The sequence below is a fragment of the Triticum dicoccoides genome, chromosome 7A (assembly GCF_002162155.2).
Source record: "Triticum dicoccoides isolate Atlit2015 ecotype Zavitan chromosome 7A, WEW_v2.0, whole genome shotgun sequence".
NCBI lineage: Eukaryota > Viridiplantae > Streptophyta > Magnoliopsida > Poales > Poaceae > Triticum > Triticum dicoccoides.
In genome coordinates this window covers 95,661,664-95,668,559 of record NC_041392.1, presented here as the reverse complement: position 1 = coordinate 95,668,559, position 6,896 = coordinate 95,661,664, and positions in this window count along the sequence as shown.

The following is a 6,896-nucleotide window of genomic DNA, read 5'->3' as shown; positions in this document are numbered from 1 at the left end:
AACAAGTAAGTTCAATCGATCATTATCGCACCATATCGGCAACTTTTTGTTCATTTCCTGATATCTCAAGTACTAATAATTATTTTCTTTGTCTTGCAGGGTTTGGAAACAGTTCACCGCAGAAGCTCCGGGACTGCCAAAGGAGCTACGATATACATGCCCGAAAGTAAGTACTACTAGCTAGCTAGTTGCATGCATCTCCCGTTGATTCTATAGCTACTTTCATCAATGCCATTTATAATGCTTCATTATCAGTTTGATTGACCTCTATTTCTCGTAAAGTGCTTGTGGCAAGAACAAGGGAATGATTACTGTGGATACTACGTGTGCGAGTTCATCTACAATGCGACTTTGAAAAATAAGCGGGGCTACTCTAAAACACAATATGAAGTGCGTAAGCAATAATATTCACAATTTCATTTTATTACACCATCATTTCTGTTGAGTTTCATTCATATATATGTATTAACCCCCTTCTTCAAATTAGACGTGGCAGATGAGAAATGAACTCCTACCACAAGAACGCATGAAAGCAATTCAAGAGGAATTGGCGGGATTCTTTCTTGACCATGTCATCAATAAAGCCGGAGAATACCATGTGGAAGTTGATTTCAAATGCTAGGGGATTGTAAGAGATCTTACATATTGTATATGTATGTAGCCAGTAGCGTCGGATGGATAATACGAAAACTTGTTGTTCGACCAATCTCTCGGAGAAGGAGAGGTCGATCACTTCTCTCAGTATGCATGACGAACTTCTATACTTAATGGTTTCCTTCATTTTCTTACTAGCTAGTGTGTCGAGGGCCTCTCTATGTATAGTACGTAGCGTCGACCATGTTGGAAATATGCCCTAGAGGCAATAACAAATTAGTTATTATTATATTTCCTTGTTCATGATAATCATTTATTATCCATGCTAGAATTGTATTGATAGGAAACTCATATACATGTGTGGATACATAGACAACACCATGTCCCTAGTAAGCCTCTAGTTGACTAGCTCGTTGATCAATAGATGGTTACAGTTTCCTGACCATGGACATTGGATGTCGTTGATAACGGGATCACATCGTTAGGAGAATGATGTGATGGACAAGACCCAATCATAAGCCTAGCACAAGATCGTGTAGTTCGTATGCTAAAGCTTTTCTAATGTCAAGTATCATTTCCTTAGACCATGAGATTGTGCAACTCTCGGATACCGTAGGAATGCTTTGGGTGTACCAAACGTCAGAACGTAACTGGGTGGCTATAAAGGTGCACTGCAGGTATCTCCGAAAGTGTCTATTGGGTTGGCATGAATCGAGACTGCGATTTGTCACTCCATGTGACGGAGAGGTATCTCTGGGCCCACTCGGTAGGACATCATCATAATGTGCACAATGTGATCAAGGAGTTGATCACGGGATGATGTGTTACGGAACGAGTAAAGAGACTTGCCGATGACGAGATTGAACAAGGTATCGGGATACCGACGATCGAATCTCGGGCAAGTACTATACCGGTAGACAAAGGGAATTGTATACGGGATTGATTGAATCCTTGACATCGTGATTCATCCGATGAGATCATCGTGGAGCATGTGGGAGCCAACATGGGTATCCAGATCCCGCTATTGGTTATTGACCGGAGAGTTGTCTAGGCCATGTCTGCATGACTCCCGAGCCCGTAGGGTCTACACACTTAAGGTTCGATGACGCTAGGGTTATAGGGAAGGTATGTACGCAGTTACCGAATGTTGTTCGGAGTCCCGGATGAGATCCTGGACGTCACGAGGAGTTCCGGAATGGTCCGGAGGTAAATATTGATTTATAGGAAGTGAGGATTGAAGGAAATATGCCCTAGAGGCAATAATAAAGTTATTATTTATTTCCTTATTTTATGATAAATGTTTATTATTCATGCTAGAATTGTATTAACCGGAAACATAATACATGTGTGAATATATAGACAAACAGAGTGTCACTAGTATGCCTCTACTTGACTAGCTTGTTAATCAAAGATGGTTATGTTTCCTAACCATGGACAAATAGTTGTTATTTGATTAACGGGATCACATCATTAGGAGAATGATCTGATTGACATGACCCATTCCGTTAGCTTAGCACTTGATCGTTTAGTTTGTTGCTATTGCTTTCTTCATGACTTATACATGTTCCTATGACTATGAGATTATGCAACTCCCGTTTACCGGAGGAACACTTTGTGTGCTACCAAACGTCACAACGTAACTGGGTGATTATAAAGGTGCTCTACAGGTGTCTCCGAAGGTACATGTTAGGTTGGCGTATTTCGAGATTAGGATTTGTCACTCCGATTGTCGGAGAGGTATCTCTGGGCCCTCTCGGCAATGCACATCACTTAAGCCTTGCAAGCATTGCAACTAATGAGTTAGTTGTGAGATGATGTATTACGGAACGAGTAAAGAGACTTGCCGGTAACGAGATTGAACTAGGTATTGGATACGGACGATCGAATCTCGGGCAAGTAACATACCGATGACAAAGGGAACAACGTATGTTGTTATGCGGTCTGACCGATAAAGATCTTCGTAGAATATGTAGGAGACAATATGGGCATCCAGGTCCCGCTATTGGTTATTGATCGGAGACATGTCTCGGTCATGTCTACATTGTTCTCGAACCGTAGGGTCCGCACGCTTAAGGTTTCGATGACAGATATATTATGAGTTTATGAGTTTTTATGTACCAAAGGAGTTCGGAGTCCCGGATGAGATCGGGGTCATGACGAGGAGTCTCGAAATGGTCGAGACGTAAAGATCGATATATTGGACGACTATATTCGGACTTCGGAAAGGTTCCGAGTGATTCGGGTATTTTTCGGAGTACCGGGGAGTTACGGGAATACGGGGAAGAGTATTGGGCCTTAATGGGATTTAGTGGGAAGGAGCCAGGAGGTGGCGCGCGCCCCTCCCAAGCCCAGTCCGAATTGGACAAGGGGTTTGGGGCGCGGCCCCCCTCTCCTTTCCTTCTCCACTTCCCTCCTTTCCCCCTTCTCCTAGTTGGATTAGGAAAGAAGGAGTCCTACTCCCGGTGGGAGTAGGACTCCCCTTGGCGCGCCCCCTCCTAGGCCGGCCGCCCCTCCTCCCTTGCTCCTTTATATACGGGGGCAGGGGGCACCCCAGGACACACAAGTTGATCTTCGTGATCGTTCCTTAGCCGTGTGCGGTGCCCCCCTCCACGATATTACACCTCGGTCATATTGTAGCAGCGCTTAGGCGAAGCCCTGCGACGGTAGAACATCAAGATCGTCACCACGCCGTCGTGCTGACGGAACTCATCCCCGAAGCTTTGCTGGATCGGAGCCCGGGGAGCGTCATCGAGCTGAACGTGTGCTAAGAACTCGGAGGTGCCGGAGTAACGGTGCTTGGATCGGTTGGACCGGGAAGACGTACGACTACTTCCTCTAAGTTGCGTCAACGCTTCCGCTTCGGTCTACGAGGGTACGTAGACAACACTCTCCCCTCTCGTTGCTATGCATCACCATGATCTTGCATGTGCGTAGGAAATTTTTTGAAATTACTACGTTCCCCAACAGTGGCATCCGAGCCTAGGTTTTTATGGTTTGATGTTATATGCACGAGTAGAACACAAGTGAGTTGTGGGCGATATAAGTCATACTGCCTACCAGCATGTCATACTTTGGTTCGGCGGTATTGTTGGATGAAGCGGCCCGGACCGACATTACGCGTACGCTTACGCGAGACTGGTTCTACCGCCGTGCTTTGCACACAGGTGGCTAGCGGGTGTCAGTTTCTCCAACTTTAGTTGAACCGAGTGTGGCTACGCCCGGTCCTTGCGAAGGTTAAAACGGCATCAACTTGACAAACTATCGTTGTGGTTTTGATGCGTAGGTAAGATTGGTTCTTGCCTAAGCCCGTAGCAGCCACGTAAAACTTGCAACAACAAAGTAGAGGATGTCTAACTTGTTTTTGCAGGGCATGTTGTGATGTGATATGGTCAAGACATGATGCTAAATTTTATTGTATGAGATGATCATGTTTTGTAACCGAGTTATCGGCAACTTGCAGGAGCCATATGGTTGTCGCTTTATTGTATGCAATGCAATCGCCCTGTAATGCTTTACTTTATCACTAAGCGGTAGCAATAGTCATAGAAGCATAATATTGGCGAGACGACAATGATGCTACGATGGTGATCATGACGGTGCTTCGGAGATGGAGATCACAAGCACAAGATGATGATGGCCATATCATATCACTTATATTGATTGCATGTGATGTTTATCTTTTTATGCATCTTATCTTGCTTTGATTGACGGTAGCATTATAAGATGATCTCTCACTAAATTATCAAGAAGTGTTCTCCCTGAGTATGCACCATTGCCAAAGTTCGTCGTGCCCAGACACCACGTGATGATCGGGTGTGATAAGCTCTACGTCCATCTACAATGGGTGCAAGCCAGTTTTGCACACGCAGAATACTCGGGTTATACTTGACGAGCCTAGCATATGCAGATATGGCCTCGGAACACGGAGACCGAAAGGTCGAGCATGAATCATATAGTAGATATGATCAACATAATGATGTTCACCATTGAAAACTAATCCATTTCACGTGATGATCGGTTATGGTTTAGTTGATTTGGATCACGTGATCACTTAGAGGATTAGAGGGATGTCTATCTAAGTGGGAGTTCTTAAGTAATATGATTAATTGAACTTTAATTTATCATGAACTTAGTCCTGGTAGTATTAGCATATCTATGTTGTAGATCAATAGCTCGCGTTGTTGCTTTCATATGCTTATTTTGATATGTTCCTAGAGAAAATTGTGTTGAAAGATGTTAGTAGCAATGTTGCGGATTGGATCTGTGATCTGAGGTTTATCCTCATTGCTGCACAGAATAATTATGTCCTTGATGCACCGCTAGGTGACAGACCTATTGCAGGAGCAGATGCAGACGTTATGAACGTTTGACTAGCTCAATATGATGACTACTTGATAGTTTAGTGCACCATGCTTAACGGCTTAGAATCGGGACTTCAAAGACGTTTTGAACGTCATGGACCATATGAGATGTTCCAGGAGTTGAAGTTAATATTTCAAGCAAATACCCGAGTTGAGAGATATGAAGTCTCCAACAAGTTCTATAGCTAAAAGATGGAGGAGAATCGCTCAACTAGTGAACATGTGCTCAGATTGTCTGGGTACTACAATCGCTTGAATCAAGTGGGAGTTAATCTTCCAGATAAAATAGTGATTGACAGAATTCTCTAGTCACCATCACCAAGTTAGTAGAACTTCGTGATGAACTATAGTATGCAAGGGATGACGAAAAACGACTCCCGAGCTTTTCATGATGATGAAATCAATGAAGGTAGAAATCAAGAAAGAACATCAAGTGTTGATGGTTGACAAGACCACTAGTTTCAAGAAAAGGGCAAAAGGGAAGAAGGGGAACTTCAAGAAGAACGGCAAGCAAGTTGCTGCTCAAGTGAAGAAGCCCAAGTCTGGTCCTAAGCCTGAGACTAAGTGCTTCTACTGCAAAGGGACTGGTCACTAGAAGCAGAACTACCCCAAGTAATTGGCGGATAAGAAGGATGGCAAAGTGAACAAAGGTATATTGGATATACATGTTATTGATGTGTGCTTTACTAGTGTTTATAGCAACCCCTCAGTATTTGATACTAGTTCAGTTGCTAAGAATAGTAACTCGAAACGGGAGTTGCAGAATGAACAGAAACTAGTTAAGGGTGACGTGACGATGAGTGTTGGAAATAGTTCCAAGATTGATATGATCATCATCGCACACTCCCTATACTTTCGAGATTAGTGTTGAAACTAAATAAGTGTTATTTGGTGTTTGAGTTGAGCATGAATATGATTTGATCATGTTTATTGCAATACAGTTATTCATTTAAGTTAGAGAACAATTGTTGTTCTGTTTACATGAATAAAACCTTCTATGGTCATACACACCAACGAAAATGGTTTGTTGGATCTCAATCGTGGTAATACACATATTCATAATATTGAAGCCAAAAGATGCAAAGTTAATAATGATAGTGCAACTTATTTGTGGCACTGCCGTTTAGGTCACATTGGTGTAAAGCGCATGAAGAAACTCCTTGCTGATGGAATTTTGGAATCACTTGATTATGAATCACTTGATGCTTGCGAACCATGCCTCATGGGCAAGATGACTAAGACTCCATTCTCCGGAACAATGGAGCAATTAACAAACTTATTGGAAATAATACATACTGATGTATGCGGTCCGATGAGTGTTAAGGCTCACGGCAAGTATCGTTATTTTCTGCACTTCACGGATGATTTGAGCAGATATGGGTATATCTACTTGATGAAACATAAGTCTGAAACATTTGAAAAGTTCAAAGAATTTCAGAGTGAAGTGGAAAATCATCGTAACAAGAAAATAAAGTTTCTACAATCTGATCATGGAAGAGAATATTTGAGTTACGAGTTTGGTCTTCAATTAAAACAATGTGGAATAGTTTCACGAATTCATGCCACCCGGAACACCACAACATAATGGTGTGTCCGAACATCATAACCGTACTTTATTGGATATAGTACAATCTATGATGTTTCTTACCGATTTACCACTATAGTTATGGGGTTATGCATTAGAGATAGTTGCATTCACGTTAAATAGGGCACCATCTAAATCCGTTGAGACGACACTATATGAACTGTGGTTTAGCAAGAAACCAAAGTTGTCGTTTCTTAAAGTTTGGGATTGTGATGCTTATATGAAAAAGTTTCATCCTGATAAGCTCAAACCCAAATCGGAGAAATGTGTCTTCATAGGATACCCAAAGGAGACAGTTGGGTACACCTTCTATCACAGATCCGAAGGCAAGATATTCGTTGCTAAGAATGGATCCT